The sequence below is a fragment of the Phascolarctos cinereus genome, unplaced genomic scaffold, assembly GCF_003287225.1.
Source record: "Phascolarctos cinereus isolate Bilbo 61053 unplaced genomic scaffold, phaCin_HiC Scaffold_2;HRSCAF=192, whole genome shotgun sequence".
In the NCBI taxonomy this organism is placed as follows: domain Eukaryota; kingdom Metazoa; phylum Chordata; class Mammalia; order Diprotodontia; family Phascolarctidae; genus Phascolarctos; species Phascolarctos cinereus.
The window spans coordinates 266,863,462-266,880,424 of NW_027555625.1; the positions used below are offsets into that span (position 1 = coordinate 266,863,462).

Consider the following 16,963-nt stretch of genomic DNA (forward strand, 5'->3'; position numbering starts at 1 on the left):
CACCCCCCACCCCACCCCTCTGCCCCAAACTCTCAAACTGTTGAATCTCCAATCCCTAGCCAGGACCAAGGTCAGGGCATCTGCCCTTTGCTAACTCGTGGAGTCTTCTCTGGTTCCAGGTCCTTCCAGGAGCTGTCTGCTGATAATCTAAAGAAGAACTCCACCTACAGCTCTCTGCATACCAGCCCATTGGCCAGCCTTGACTTCTGTGGTACCAGGCCATTCCAGGACCAGGCCACCGATCCCCCTAAGAAGAATTCCACCTGTAGCTCTCTGCACACCAACACCTCAAGTACCATTGATTTCTCTGGTAGCAGGCCATTCCAAGACCTTCCCACTGATTCCCCTAAGAAGAGTTCTACCTTCAGCAATTTGTACGGCAGCACACTGGCTAACATTGACTTCTCTAGTCCGAGGTTATTCCAGGATCTGTCTATCGATCCTGCCAAACACACTTCTAAGTTCACCAGCCCAGTAATCAGCACTGACAGGCCAAGAAGTCAAACTGTCAACACTGGAGCCTCCTCAGTGAGTGAGAACTCTCCTTCCTTGTGGGCTTCCAGAATGGTGAGTTGAGCTACTAATTGCCAACCGTCTCCTCAGGTCTAGTTCCCTACTTTCATTAGCCATGTGGCTACCAGCTCCCAGATCACATTCTTTCTTATGATAATGATATTCTTCACATGCAAAGACAGGCCTCATTGGAGTGTTCAGCAGTGTGCTGGTAAACCTTTAACAACCAGCTCTCTGAAAAAAAAAAGCAGGCAAAAAGGGAAGGGGGACAAACATTTATTAAGCACTTCTGTGTCAAGTGCTTTACAAGTATGATTTCATTTGGTCCTCACAACAAGTTTGGGAAGTAGGGGTAATTATTATTCCCATTTTACAGTTGAAGAAACTGAGGCAGACAGTTTATAAGTGCCTTGCAGTGGGTCACACAGCTAGTAAGTGTCTGAGGCTAGATTTGAACTCAAGTGCCCCAACTCCAGGCCCAGGGCTCTATCCATTGTGACACCTAGTTGCCTACAGTGTGCACAACATACTTTTAAATTTGACTTGCATAATTAACATTTTCTCTATCACTTTCTTAAGTCTGGACTCTAGACAATCAACAAAACAATATATCAAACCCTAATTGTAGTATTTGTTGATTTCCAAGGTATAAATGCTCACACTGAAAAACTGGCAATTGACTCTCACAAAATGGTTTGAGCTGGCTCCAGCACACCCCTGGGTATAACCTTAAACTGTACCCCTGTGTGACCAATGGCTAGGTGGAATTAAAACTACCTTGTAAGGCTCGGGAACAGAGTAAGGCTAATGGACTGGACTCATACTTGGCCTATCACTAGAAATCCCTAATTTGTATAGCACTTCACATTTTCAAAATATTTTTCCCCATCTGTGATCACTTTTAAGCCTTCCGGTACCCCTGTAAAATAGCCAAAGCAAGGATTATTCTCATTTAATAAGTATGGAAACTGAGGCTCAGAAAAGTGAAGCAATTTGTCCGATGTCATACAGTAAGTTAGTGATAGAAGTTATAGTAGAATCCGGGTCTCCTGATTCTAATGAGGGTTCAATGTTGCTTCCAATATACCTAGTTGCCTCTTCCACTCTGTTCAACTGAATGAGCTTAAGCATTCCTCTCAATTTAAAAAGCAAAGACGATTCAGATTGGCCACACCTTGCTCTCAATAATGCCAGAACTCCCCCCCCCAATAATTTGCATTTATTTTATTGATTCTGAACCCAATAACCAGCAGACAAATGAGCATTTTCACATACACAGCAGAACAGAAAAAAAAAAAGGATTACACAAGAAAACCATTTATCTCCACAACGTAAAGCTTGCTTCTTCCTCCCAGTATAAATTCAACATGTAACTCTCAAAGGTGTCCTGTCGTCTGTGTTTCCTTCTTCCCCCAAACATAAGCAGGGAGTCAAGGTTCTGTTTTCCCAGAGCCTGAAGGGACCTTAGAGATCATTTGTCCCTAGGGTTCTTTACCTTTTCTGTGTCCTGGACCCCTTGGGCAGTCTAGTGAAACCTATGGACTCCTCACAATACTATTTTTAAATGCACAAAATAAAATGCTTAGGATTACAAAAATCAATTCTATTGAAATGGTTATCAAAATATAAAAACAAGTTCATGGGTGCTAGGTTGAGAACTCCTGGTAGTCCAGAGGGGCAGAGTGGTGAAAAGCCTTTTAGAGGTCACTGGGGTTCTAAGTAGCAGAGGCAAGAGTTAAATCCAAATCCTCTGACACCCCCCCCCGCCCCCCACCATTGCCTTTTCCACTGGCTCATGCTGGTATTTCCTTTTTCCTTGCAGGATACCTTTATACCTCACATGATGTTGTTGACTAGCCGGAAGGGAGGACAGGCAGGAGCTTATCAGTTCTTTCCTCCACTTATCCCACTCAGGACTCAAAGGTAAACCAGAAACTTTGATTCAAAGACCTGAGAAGTAAGACAGTAGTCAGATGCTGGCTGAGGAAAAAGCTATTCTAGATCCAAATAAACTTGTCTCCCCCGTGGGTAGGACCCATTCCCTGTCCATGGACATCATGGTGTACAGGTGCTTGGAGGTGCCCTTTCTGGCTCCCAGCAGGCAGAGCCAGCAACAGACAGAACCCTGAGGCGAACCTTTCTAGAGAGCCCCGTCAGACCCTGCTGTGGGGAGAGAGAGCTTATGCACTGGGGCAGTGGCAGGAGATGAATGGTTGGGTTGCCCTAAAGGAAGACACCCAATGGGGGATAGGGAGTGCTATGAGTTATATAGGGAGGAGGTCAGTACCTTGGACAAATGGTTCTGGGGATCCTTAGCCCTGTCTTCCTCCTTTCCTGTTGGTGGGAGGAGTCACCCACCAGTCAGAAGTAAGGTTGATAGGAGATTTTGGAGTTGGGTTGAAGCTGGACTTTTGTCAGCTCCCTCTTTGTGGGATGTGGGAGGAAGAAAAGAACCACTCAAACTCGGAGCACTAACATCCTCCCACCCCTTGTTCCCTTGCAACGGGACTGAAGTACCAACCAAGGCAGCTCTGAGCCTCCCAGATAGACAGCTAGCCAGAGTGGCTCCTGAACAAGGCAACATGAAGATCAAACATGGTGACCCCAGGGACACAGGGGTGGCAAGCAGAAGAGAGGGACAACTTCAGCAGCTCCCTCTGCTCCTTTTCCCCCGACGCTCCCTCTCTCCCCCCAAATAAAATTAACTAAAAACAGACACACAAAACAACCAATAGCTCATAGGCTATGAAGCCTTTCCACGAACAAGAGCCAAAAGTCTTCTCCGAAGACATATCTCAGCTTCATGGAAGGCCTTTTCCCCTCTGACTTTTCCCAGGGCCATATGCTCCAAAAGTCCACCGGAGGAAGAGCCCCCCCGCTCTGGTTTAAATTCTTCATCTCTCCAGCCTGTCACCCTGCCTGGGCTAACAAGCCAGCCCTGACATCAATGATAGCTCACATATCTGTAATGCTTTAGGGTTTACAAAGCACTTTCCCCACAATAAAATAGTGGAAAGGGCACTGGATTTGGAGTCGGAGGACTGGCTGAACTCCTTGCTGCTTGTATGACCTTAGGCAAGTCACTTGACCAGTCTAGGTTTCTGTTTTTTCATCAGTCAGTAAATGAGGGGGTTGGACTAAATGATGTGTGGTCCCTCCCAGCTCTCAATCCTATTAGCCCCATAAGTATTCTCATCCCCATCTTACAGATGCGGAAACTGAGACTCACTTCTCTAATATCACATAGTTAGAAAGTGACAGAATTGGGCCTGGAACTCTACTTCCTATTCTCTCTTGCTAGTGGAACAGCCTTGGGTGCTATATATGGCCTCTGTTTCTAGATTACATATGCCCATGCACAAGAGCATGCATCTGTCAGGATGTGTGTCCTCCATGCCCAGCTTCACCTTGCTTCCAGTGCCATCTGGATCCATAAAGCTTTGGTATATTTGGACCAGATGTCTTCATTCTGGGGCAAAAAAGAATTGATAATCAGGTATTACATTTTTTGACATGTATGTGAAGAATAGGAAGATATTGGGGGGGGGTCTCCCCCGACCTAGAATTGTACTTGGATACAAAGGTGAGAGAAAGGAAGATTAACACCATAAGTCTAGACTTGGGTGGGCAGGTTGGTATGGACCACTAGCACTTTACATATCTGGATTAGCTTATGGCCATGGGAGCACACCTAGACCTGCACTCTGGGCTGTAGCTTACTATACAGCTGTGACAGGCACTCAGTAATAGCTGGCCAAGAGGCCAAGCAGGTTGGAAAAAAAATCAGATATCTTTCCTTTTTCCCCATTCCTGTTCTCTTCCATCCTGACATCTGGTTATTTCTTTTCTGTCTTCTGAACAGTGAGGATAACTTCATTCACAATTCAGTGTTAGGAATTTGCCCTTTTACCCCTGGGGTTGCTGGGATGGTGGTGAATCTATTTCGAAAGAGGATCCCAGGGAGAAGGAAACACTTAACCCAAAGGAATGACTCACCAATATTAGAATTTTGAGCACAATGCCACTGGATATAATTTTGGATGGGGGAACTTCCCGGTGCCCTTCCAATCTAAACTAGTAGCTGAGGACTGCTTTGCCTGTGCAGAAGGCCATTCTTCACCCTATTCCCCTTCCAGTCATCCTGTCTCCTCCAATATTTGTATTCCCTTCATTTGTGCATTTATGTCTAGGAGATTCTAAAATCCTTGAGGATAAGGCCTTGTTTCATTTGTCTCTGTATCACCCCAGGACTTACGGGAATTTTGACACAGGCACATAGGGAGCCTAGACAAAGGCTAAAAGGGACCTCAGAGGTCAACTAGTCCAACCCGCTCATTTTACAATAAGAAAACTAAGACCTGGGAAGCTAAGTTAGAGTGAAAATGGGATTTGAACAGGGCTCCTCCAATGCCAGCACTAATGCTCTTTCCACAGTACCATAATTCATCAGGCTGATTTGAATTGAACTGGGGGTGAAGAATCAGCTCAACAGCAGCACTGTTTCTCAGAAGGCAGTGTGGGGAAGGTGAAGAGGCATCCTGAAGATGCCTATACTTTCTCCCTATACTTTCAGGAAGGAAGGAATTATGTGTGCAGTCACAGCTGGAACTAACCCACCTCTGCTGATGAGATAGAGGCCTGGGGAATGTTAGCATTCAAACTGTCCCTTGGGAATGGGGACTGAATTTTGTGGAGTTAAAAATTTTACTCCAAGTGGCAACAGTCTGAACACGCCAAATAGCATGGGCAGAGCTGGCACGGCTTCTTCCTCCCTCTCCTCATGCTGACAGCCTTCTCCATCCTGCACTTCGCCCTCTCCTCCTCCCTTCAGTCAGCAGCCTAAGCTCTAATACCTTAGCCCTGCTGTTTGGGTGAGCTTGACATTTAACTCCCTTACTGTCCTGATTCTCGGGGACTCCACCTTCCTCCTTCCTTACTCCAAACGTCCCCCTCACCCCAGCAAGCCCGCTTCTCATCCTCAAAACATGGGAAGAGAAAATCTTTTGTCATCCTCATCCATCACGATCATCCACAAAGTAACAGCCACCAGCAAGAACAAGGGAGGATGGAGAGAGACCTCCCCTCGTCCCAGCTAAAGGCAGCGTTAGACTCCCTGTATAATCCCAGCATGTCCCACACTGGGTCACCTCTCCTCGCCGCACCCTGCTACCTCCCCCCCACCCCCAACACACCTGTATGCAACTGTAACTGCAGAGCCCGGCTGCAATGTCCAAGCGAGGCCACATGAGGGCAGTGTTGCCCTGGGTTTGCTTTCTGCCTTCGTCTCTTTTGGAGCTGTGTTAAACTTCGCTTCTTACTAATGCATTGGAAACTTTTCCTCCTTCTCCCTCCCCAACTCCCCCCCCAGCCTCAACCTTCCTTTCCCCTCCCTCCTTCTCTCTCTCCCTTCTTTCCTCCTCCCTCCCTCCACTTTCTCGCTGCTGCAGGCGATAATACCAGCCCTAGTCAGCTGGGCACTGGGGCTGTTCAAACAGATTTGGTGTGGATCGCGAATTTACCTTCAGCATCCTCTCTTCTACCTGCTCTGGCTTTTTCCCCCTTTTGGAAAGGTGAGGGGGGAGAAGAAATGTATGACTTTCCTCCGCCTTCCCCCCTCCCATCCCCGGTCCCCTTCCTTCTTTCTTTAAAAACAAAAATCTGCCAGGCTGGCACATTGCTGTCAGCAAAGACCCCTGGAAATTGAGTCACGATCGAGCTCTGAAACTCACAGAGGAGGTGCTGAGAGAGCCTCGCTCGCTCCTCACCGCCCAGCCCTCCCTCCCTCGGCTCCCCTGCATCCTCCGCCTCGCTGGAGACGAGCCCAGTGTTCCAGTGTTATCTTTCCCCAAGATCTCAAAGCACTTTACCCACTGGGTGAATAATGAAGTTCCTGAGTGAGGGAGCCCAGGGTTAGCGGTGTGTTTTTTTGCTTCTGGCACAGAAAGAGGGCTGCATGGCAGAGTTAGGAATTGGAAATCAGCTCTCTGTCTCTTCTTGCTTCAGCCTCCACCCCGCTTCCCAATTCTCTTCACCACCACCCCAACCCCCCAATCTCACATATCACAGAATGTTAGCTAGAGCTGGACGGGCCTTAGAGAGCATCCAGTCCAATCCTTATATTTACAGGGGGAGGAAATGAAGCCAGAAGAGGGAGAAATGATTTGCCCAAGTTTACAAGAGAAGTAAATAGACTTGGATTTGAACCCAGATCTTTTGAGTCCAAACCCAGTACTCCTCTCATCACCCAGTGCTGATTCAATTCAATTCAACAAACATAAGTGCCTGCTATGTGCTAGGCACTGTGCTAAGCACTGGTCTTAGGTTCTGAAGGAGACAGGGCTGTATGGGGAAAGATTTTCACATGCCCAGAATGATAGGATCATAAATTTTGGTCTGGAAAGATCCTTAGAGATCATCTAGTGCAGTTCCCTCATTTTGCACATGAGGAAACTGAGGACCAGAGAGGTTAAGAGATTTAGGACAGTAAGATCACAGATTCAGAGCCCTGGAAGGAATCTTAAAGGTCATCTAATCCAATATCATTTTTACAAATAAACAGTAGCCTTCCAACTGGCTTTTAGGACAGCTAGGTGGCACCATGGATAGAGTGCTGGGTTTGGAATCAGGAAGACTCATCTTCCTGAGTTCAAATCCAGCCTCTGACACTTACTAGCTGTGTGACCCTAGGCAAGTCACTTAATCCAGTTTGCCTCAGTTCCCCATCTGTAAAATGAGCTGGAGGAGGAAATGGCAGACTGCTCCAGTATCTTTGCAAAGAAAACCTCAAATGGAGTCACAAGGAGTCAAACATGAGTGAACAACAACAAAAGGGCCAAGAGGTTAAGTGACTTTCCTAAGGTCATGCTGAGAATAGAAGGCAGAGCTAAAATTTGTATTTGAGTCCTTTGTCTCCAAAACCAGTGCTCATTCCCCAGTAACCCCCTGCTCCGGCCCTTCCGTCAGGGGAGCTATCAAGGGCATTAGGGTGAATGAGGATTGTTTCCTTCCACTGCTCACTCTCCAGATCTTTGGCATGGGGCCATACCAGATAGTGCTGTCAAGATCCAGGGCTGTTACTTGGCAGGGGCTGAACCTGCCTGGCAAGTCCAACTCCAAAGTCCACCCAACAGATGAGTTCATGGGGGCCCTAGGTTCAAATGAATGGAGTCTCCTGTGGTCAGAACTCCCTCTTGGGTCTCAAAATTCCATTTCCACCATCCTGGGCAGCCAAGTTTCCAGTTTCTAGGACCACTGTTCAAGTCTTTCCCTTGACCTTTCAGAATTCTCAGCTCTGATGCCCAAACCCATTTCCCTCAGTACATTTTCCTCCAGGCTGAGCACTGTACTGCCCTAATCACTCACTGGGTCATTCTTTTTGCCTCACAGTACACACAAAGGAGAGAAGCCAGCTAGGAACTTCCTTCCTCTTTTCTGATGCCTCCTCCCCTCCTCATCCCTATAAGACTGCCTGTGCAAGGTCTGACACCAAGTCATATTCCTCCTGAGCTTGGAGTGCTTGGGTAACTGGGCTCCTCCATTCTCAGAGAGAATGTGAGTGGAACATACCAGGCTCTCCAGCCTCTCTACCCTGGCCCTCCCTAGGTAGTTCTTCTCTGCTAGCAGGAATAGTCCTAGAATCCTAGAATTTAGAGCTAGAAGGAATCTTAGTAACCATCTAGTTGAACCTTATTTTACATAAGGGGAAAGTGAGGCCCAGAGAGAAGTAACTTGCCCAAAGTCACACAGGAGCAGGTAACAGAGCCAGGGTCTCAACTTGATCCTCTGACTGTAAATGCCAGCTCTTCTGCTGTTTACCTCCCCACCTCCCTCCAGGAGGAACCAGCCTACGCTGAGCTGAGAAGTCACCTAGACTGTTAAGGCAGGGTGACCAAGGGGAGCATCAGGGGAGGGGAGGGTCACAGCAGTGAATGGGTGGGACTAAGGCAATTCCACTCCCTTTCTCAGCCACTTCCAATTCAAGATGGACTCATAGTGACCTCTGTTTCCCTTTCCCCTCACCCACTGGCAACCCTAAAGGGGGGAGGTAGGGGCCCCTGCCCACCCTGGGATCACAGAGGCAAGGGGGCCAGGGATAAAGAGCAAGTCCCTTTTCACTGAGAGACGGGTACATTTCCATTTCTAACGGCTGGAAGGGAGCCAGCATCCTTTCAGAAGGCTCCATGGAAAAGCTCAGCAGGAACAGAACACCGCCTCTGTCTCGATGCCTTCCCAGCAGCTCCAGGGCAAGGGTCCATGCTGCTCAGCCAGCCAGGGGCTCCCCACATCTGGGCTAGGACTGCAGCCCCCAGGATCCCAGGCAGCAGGGGGCCCTGGGAAGGTAGTGGGGGGCAGGCCAAAGAACAATAGATGGACTTTTTGTTCCCCTCTTCCTCCCTAAAACAAACAAACAACAAACAAACAAACAAACACAAAAGCCCTTTCTCTCTCTCTCTTGAGCAGGTCCCAGCAGTCACTCCCTTAAAAATCAACAATTCAATTCAGTAAACATGCATTAAGTCCCTACTGTGTACAAGGCTTTGTGATTGTGGATAGGGAGACAAAGATGAAAAAACAATAATTCCTGTGCTCAAGTTCACAATCTAGTATGTGGGGGTGATGGGTTGGGGGTAGGTGGGAAGAAGACCTGCACACAAATAAAAATCACACAAGTTAGAGTATTAAAATAGTAAGGGAGGAGAGCCTGACAAAGTGCTATGAGGAATATAACCGGAGCAGACCACTTCACCTCAGGGAGGAAGTGGACCTTGCAGGATGAGAAGGGTTTCAGCAAGCTGAGGCCATGAGGGAGTAGATACCCTCCAACAGGGACATGCTCCATGAAGATACACAGGAGGATGCTAGATGAGATCTGGGAGCAGTGTGTTATCCAGTCTGACTGCATTGTAGAGGACGTGAAGGCAAAGAGACTGAAATGAGGGTGCAAAGGAGCCAGCTAGCTTAGACCTGAAAAGTCAGGCTGAGGAGCTGGTACTTTAACAAGTGTGTAGGGTTTGCTGCATGCAAGGCTCAGCACTAGGCCTGGAAGAGACATGCGCTCAGGCTGGTTGTGAGAAGCACACTCTCAGCCTTAAATTGCGATGCGAATGTGAGTTATGAAGAGGAATTCTTTTTTAAAAGGGCACAATACATAGTACTTGCCCTCAACCAGCTTACAGTCTAGTGTGTAGGACAAGGAAAGACAACATGAAAAGCCAGCTAAGACTCCAAAGCAGTGTGCCAGGGCCATGGATACAAAATAGATGAGACAAGGTCACTATGCTCAAGAAGCTTATTTTTGGGGCAGCTAGGTGGTGCGGTGGATAGAGCTCTGGCCTTGGAGTCAGGAAGACCTGAGTTCAAATGTGAATTCAGATATTTGACACTTACTGGCTGTGTGACCCTAGGCCAGTCACGTAACCCTGATTGTCTCACCAAAAAGCAAAAAAAAAAAAATAAAAGCTTGTTTTCTATTTAGGAGTGACAAGGCATAAATACATTAAAAAATATTAAAGGCAGCACATCAAAATAGAATATTACTGAACTTGAGATCAAAATAATTAAAGCCAACTTATCATACCAGAATGTCATGACTCAGTTGTGTAATGTCTAGGATTATAGAAACCTTTAGCAAAACTGGGATCAATGTCATTAGGTTGAGGCCAATCAACCTAGACCCTGAAAGATACGAAATGGAATTCTGCCTGAGACACTTCCTAGCTGTATTACCTTAGGCAGATCCCTTAACCTCTGTCAGCCTCAGCTTCCTTACCTAGAGAATGGGGAAAATCATAGCGCCTATCTCAATGAGTTTTGTTGTGAAGGTCAAATGTGATAATATGTATATATATGTCACTTTGAAAACCTTCAAAGTGCTATATAAATATTAGGTATTATTATTGTTATTGTCACTAAGACCTGGGCTGTTTGGGCTATGTGTTCAATGAGAAGTTTAGATCATAAGTGTTGTAGGAGCTCAGATGAGGGAACAGTCAAAAGCCTGAGTGGTCAGGCTTCTTGGAGGAGGTGGGATGGAGCTGGAATTTGAAGGGTAGGGATGGTTCAGTGGGGTGGTGAAGAGATGGGGAGGCATTCTAGGCAGGGGGAACAGTAAGGAAATAACCTGGGGGGTGGGATAGTGGGAGAAAAGGCTGGAGAGGTAGTGTAGGGCCTTGAGAGTGAAGCTGAAGAGTCTGGAGCTCCTTTGATAGGCCTTTGGGATTCATCGAAGGTTTTTGGGTAGAGAGTGGCATGATGCCTACATTGTCCTAGGAAAATTAATCAGGTAGTGCTCTCAGGATAGACTGAAAGGATAAGAGAGTGGAGGCAGGAAAGGCCAGTTTGCTGTTGCTCAGTTCTGTCTGACTCTTTGTGATCTCATTTGGGGTTTTCTTGGCAAAGGTACTGGAGTGGTTTACCATTTCGCTCTCCAGCTCTTTTTTTTTTTTAAACCAGTAACTGAGGCAAACAGGGTTAAGTGATTTACCCAGGGTTACACAGCTAGAAAGTGTCTGAGGAGAGATTTGAACTCAGGAAGATGAATTTTCCTGACTTTAGGCCCAGGGCTCTATCTGCTGCACCACTTAGCTGTTCTAAAAGCCAGTTAGGAAGCTATTATTGATCAATAAGCATTTATTAATTCCCTGCTACGCGCCAGGCACTGTGTTAAGGGCTGGGGGTGCAAAGGCAAAAATGAAAAGGTCCTTGTGCCTTATTGGGATAAAAAATACCTACACATTTAGATATATGCAAAATCTATATAGAATAAAAATGAAGTATGGGGGTAGGGAGGTACTAGCAGCTTCAGATGAATCACAAAAGAGCTCAAATAGGAGGCGTTACTTGTTCTGGGCTTTAAAGAAACTTAGGGAGTCTAAGAAATGGAAGTGAGGAAGGAGTGATTCCAGAGATGAGGGACAGCCTGTGTATAGGTGTGAATAGATAGGTAGGCAGGTAGATAAATAAAGCATTTAATAAACATTTACTATCATGCCAAGCACTGTGCTAGGCATTGGGGATACAAATGTAAGCAAACAAGAGAGCCCCTGAGGGGCAGCTAGGTGGCACAGGGGATAGAGCACCAGCCCTGGAGTCAGGAGGACCTGAGTTCAAATCTGACCTCAGACAAATAACACTCACTAGCTGTGTGACCCTGGGCAAGTCACTTAACCCCAATTGCCTTACCAAAACAAAAACAATACCAAAAAAAAAAGAACCCCTGCCCTCAAGGAACTTACAGTCTAACAGGGTAAGACATAAAGGAAGAATGTAAAGGGGGTGTGTACTCAGGGTGAAGATGGCCTGGCTCTGAGAAAGATGATGGGAAAAGTTACCTCTCAGAGCTCAGTGTCTCAGCAGCAAAGTCCCAAGCTCTGGTGAGAGGAAAATGACAGTGATGGCTGGTGTGCAGGCACCATGGTTATGGAGATGGCCTGGAAACAGGAGATGGAAAGAATAGGAAGGCCAGTTGGCCTAGGCTAGTGATAATGATAATAAAGAAGAAGAATGGACAGGACTTAGTGACTGATTGGAAATGATGGCAAGGGAGGAAGAAGAGTCAAGTACAGCTACAGAGTTTTCAGTCTGGGTGACTGAGAGAGTTAGTACCATTGCCTGAAATAATGAGCCTTTTGGGGGAGTATGGGAATGAGTTTCATTTTAGACAGATTGAGTATGAGGTGATGAAGGAATATTCAAGTGGAAGGGACAATTAGGCTCTGGAGTGAGGCTAGGGCTGGAGATGCAGATTTAGGAGGGATTTGCATAGAAATGAGAACTAATGTAGTCCTACTAGATGAGCCCTCTGTAAGAAGAAAATAGAGAGAGAAGAGCAGAGGGCTGAGGACTAAGGCTTGAGAAACATTGATGTTTGGGAGGCAGGAGAAGAAAGGGGAGCAGTGAAGAAAACTTACAGAGTAGTAAAAGAGAAAAGAACGCAGGACAGGGTAGTTGCCCTGAAAGACTTTGAAGGACCGGTCAACAGCATCAGATGTTTCAGGAGTTATCAAGGAGGGTGAAAACTGAGAAAAAGCTGATGAATCTGGCAATGAGGAGGTCTTTGAACTGGAAAAGAAGTTCCCTGTTTTCATGCAGTTGCTATGACTTACCCACACGTACATAATCCTCTTTTTTAGTTCTTCTGAATATTGGAATATTTGTGAATGCTAACGATTTTTAAATTTGTAGAAAGAAGAAAAAACAGTTTTAAAGTTCTTCGTGATCTTAGGAAGGGCAGATTAGGTAAGTAACTTGCTGAAGTTCACGTGGCTGAAAAGTGACAATTCCCCGGGCTAGAACCCAGACCTGCTGGTTGTTAATGCATTATTGGAATATTCGCTTCTAAGGGAACAGGGACCTCATAGAGGTAAAGCTTTAACTGAGAAACTTAACTCGAAAGGACGGGAATCTCACAAGGAGGTAGGTGGGAGGGAGTACCTAAGGACCAGACCTTTTCGTAGTGCTCTTGCAAGCACACCATTCCACTGTTCCATGGTAGGGCAGTTCTGAGAAGGAGACCTAAATGTCAAGGAGTGAAGATGACAATCTAGGCCACCCAATCTAGGCCTCAGTTGCCTAGTGGAGGTAGCTAGCAAGTGCAAAGCCTCTTCTTGAGCCTGGTTAGTCCCTTGCCTGCAGACACTCCACAAATAGCAATCCACCAAGCAGTTGTTCTGCACTGCTTAGATGATGGAGAGACAGAGGTCAAGATAGGCTGCTAGCTGTGTGACCATAGGCAAGTGGCTCAACCTCTCTGAGCATCAGTTATCTCATCTGTAAAATGGGGAAAATAATACTTATAATCCAACTTATTGTGGGACTGAAATGAAATCATGTAAATAAAGCACTACCAACTTCTATAAATGTCAGCCTGCTATTATTATTATTTTAAAGTATTTTTATGTATATTATCTGAGTTGCTACCTCACTAGAATTCTTAAGGCAGGCAGGAAAGACATTATTTTCTCCATCTGACATATGGGGATACTGAAGCCCACAGAAGGAAGTGGCTTGCTCAAAGTCATATGGCTACTGAGTGCGGGTGGGGGAGGGGGCAAGATTCGAACCCATGTTGACTCCTAACTCCAAGTCTTGGGCTTCTTCCATTCTATTATATGCTCTCTGCCTGTGCTTCACCCTGTTCTCAGAGCAAGATGTCTTCTTTAGCCCATAAAACCCTTTCTGATGGATAGGTCACCAGGCCCATGGACAATGGCCCTTTGCTATGGATGATGTTGGTTTCTACCACCCAGCGCTGCACCCATGCCCCAAACATCCGCTGTTGGGATGCTCTAGGCTTCCCAGATTTGGCAACAATGAGTTGGGCAAAGAACACTCTTGGGCCAAACACAGTGAAGGAGGTAGAGAGCTGCAGCCTTGGAGAGACAGAGGTGAAAAACAGAACATAACTGCTGATTCTGGGCTTTTCAGCTCGAAATCCTCTGATCCTATGACTCCTTTGTTACACACGTACACACACACACACACACACACACACACACACACACACACACACCCCGAACCCCATCAGTTTGCAAATGATTTCACACTGGGACAGTCCAGGTTTCCCAAGTCAGCTTACTTCCAAGGATAAGGGATTGGGGTGCCAAGATGCTGGGTGATGGGGTGGGATAGAGAGATATGTAACCAATGTGTGCCACAGTTCTATGTGTGTGTGTGTGTGTGTGTGTGTGTGTAGAATCTGTCATACCCACTCCCAGCCCTTCTAGGTGCCTCTTATCAGGAGGGGCATGGCAATGTGGGAAAAGAGGAGAGGTCTAGGAATCATGAGACCTGGGTTCGAGTCTCAGATCTTCCACTAACTCTCTTAGTAGCCTGGGGCAACTCTAGACCTCATTTTTTTTCCTCTGTAAAATGAAGGGGTTGGATGGGATGATCTCCATGGTTCCTTCTAGTTCTGTGAATCAGCTGTTTGAATAAGCCTGGGGCTACAATTCAGTGTTCAGGTTCTAAGACAGTGTTATTTTCTTTTTTTTTTTTTCTGTTTATTTAAAACATTCTTTTAAAATCTGTTCTCAAGCCTCTGTATCCCAGGAAGGGAAGTGATTGGGATGCAAGGTGCTGCTTCTTCTGTTTCAAACTTAAAAAGAAATCTTGATGACTAGGATGGGGGTAGGGCATGAAATGACTGCACTCTCTCTACATGGTGGTGCTGTGTCTTGGAACAAGTATTGGATGCGGTATTAGGGGAGCTGAATTTGAATGTCTTTTCGGACACTTATTAACTGCATGGATTTGGGCAAGTCATTTTTACCTCTTTCAGCTTCAGTTTTTTCATCTTTAAAATGAAAGAGTCAACCTAGAACTTCTCCCATGTCTCCTTTATCCTTATCACTGAGCCTTTGGGGAAGGGGTTTGTGAAAGTGGGCAGGGCTATCTTGCTTCACATGTCAGTCACATTCCTGAAAAGTTGAGTGTCAAGTGAATTCTTGTTTTGTTTTTGGTGGCAATGGAGGTTAAGTGACTTGTCCAGGGTCACACAGCTAGTGTCTGAGGTCATATTTGAACTCAGGTCCTCCTCGCTCCAGAGCTATCCACCACACTACCTAGTTCCCCCATAAAGGGAATTCTTAACATGAGCTGTTGTGAGAAAAATGCTTTCCTAACTTTAAAGAGCTATAGAAATATGAGCCATTATTATTATTATTATTTAATTTATAAGGGAAGATGTTTATTTAGAGGAATCCCAAGTTAAGTCCTTTTATAAAGTGAATTTGCAGAAAGCCCCTCAGATCCAGGCCTAACACTTCCCTGTATCATAGGATCATTGATTTAGAGTTGGGAGATACCTTAGCGTCATCTGGTCTAAATTTCTCGTTTGTAAATGAAGAGGCTGAGGCCCAGTGAGGTTAAGGAATTTGTCCAGGGTCACAAAGGTAGTGAGTGACAGAGTCAGGATTCAAATCTTGGTCCCTTGCTCCCAAATCAGTGTTCTTTCTGCCATGATGGATCTATCCATCCCTCTGGTCCAGCTTTTCTCACCTCTTAGAAGGCTTTCCTAACTAATCTCATCCCAGCCTTTTTTGGGAATGGAAAGCCACAGAGGAATGGATACTCTTAAAATTAATAGCCTCATAGAATAAGAACAACAACAATAATAATAGCTAGCATTTATACAGTGCTTTAAGGCTTTCTTTTTTTAAAATTCATTTTGAACTTAAATATATAAAGACAAAGAGGAGAACATTTCCATGTACACAGCAAAACATAAAAAGAGAATGCACCATAAAAACATGAATTTACATTTCACACTGTTTACTTTTTTTGAAAAACTATGTAATAAGTACTACACATTGTTTTCAAAGCTACTCCACTTTCTATGTTTCCTTCTACATTTTCTTTTCTTCTCCACTGTGCACTTTTTATATTTTTTCCCCTTTGTCCCCACCCAGCCCTAGAGATGGCTACCATTAGACACAAACATGTATATGTATGTAGAAGCTTTGAGGCTTTCAAAGCACTTTATTATTATCTCACAACTCCAGGAAGTAGGTGCTATTATTATCCCCATTTTATATGTTAAGAAACTGAGGTTGACAGAGGGGTTATAAGTGAGTTACCCAGGATCACACAGCTGGTAAATGTCTAAGACAGAATTTGAAATAAGTTTTCCACACTCCAAGTCTGGCACTCTAATATGGCACCTAGGGCCATATATTTAGGGCTGGCACAGACCTTAGGAGTCACCTGGTTTAACACCTCCATTTTGCAGATGAAGAAACTGAGGCCCAGAGAAGCCTTGCTGAAAGTCACATAGGTGTTAAGTAGACAACAGGGCCAGGATTAACACCCAAGCCATCTCAGCCTAAATCCCCTTCCCTATATCCTCCCTCATGTACATTTTTATGGAGAAATCTTTCAGTAAAAATCAGTAAATATAAAATTTATCTGGATTATAGACGTAATTTTCTAGAGTCAATCAGTCTAAACAGGGTACTGCTAGTGGCCAGGTGAACTTAACATAAAGGGTGGCCCTAGACCAGTGCCATCTGGGAAAGGAAAGAAATAATCTTGGTTGCTCCTTCCCCATGGTACAAGGGCCAGAGGACTTGAGGCCAGATTCTGACCCTACCACACTGTCTGCTTTTGAATGTGTCACTTATGCTCTCTTGGCCTCAGTTTCCTCATCTGTAAAATGAGGGGGTTAGACTAGATAGCCTCTGAGCCCTATCCCTGTGATACTAATGTCCTCTGATCTTAGTTCCAGCATCCAGGCCAAAGCTAAGGGAAGAGCGTTAAAGCCCTCATGTGGCCAGAACCCAAGATATGGGAGCCTAGGGCCCCAGAGAAAGTCAGTGAACAAGTAAAGATAAAACCTTACAGAGAGTTAAACTGGTTCTTGTATCACCACTGGCTGTCCTGATGCTTCTAGGCAGTTCACCTGGCCAGGGACATTGGTAAAGGAGAGAAAAGGAATAGTCTTTCCCCCTTGCAT

At 45.6% G+C, this 16,963-nt stretch overlaps 1 non-coding gene across 1 annotated transcript; it reads left to right on the forward strand.

The window, feature by feature from the left end:
• The first annotated feature begins 418 nt into the window (after positions 1-418).
• Positions 419-3,104, forward strand: LOC110198903 (uncharacterized). Its single transcript, XR_013484727.1, has 3 exons — positions 419-567; positions 2,336-2,436; positions 3,028-3,104. It is a non-coding gene; the product is annotated as an uncharacterized LOC110198903 (transcript).
• The last annotated feature ends 13,859 nt before the right edge of the window (positions 3,105-16,963 follow it).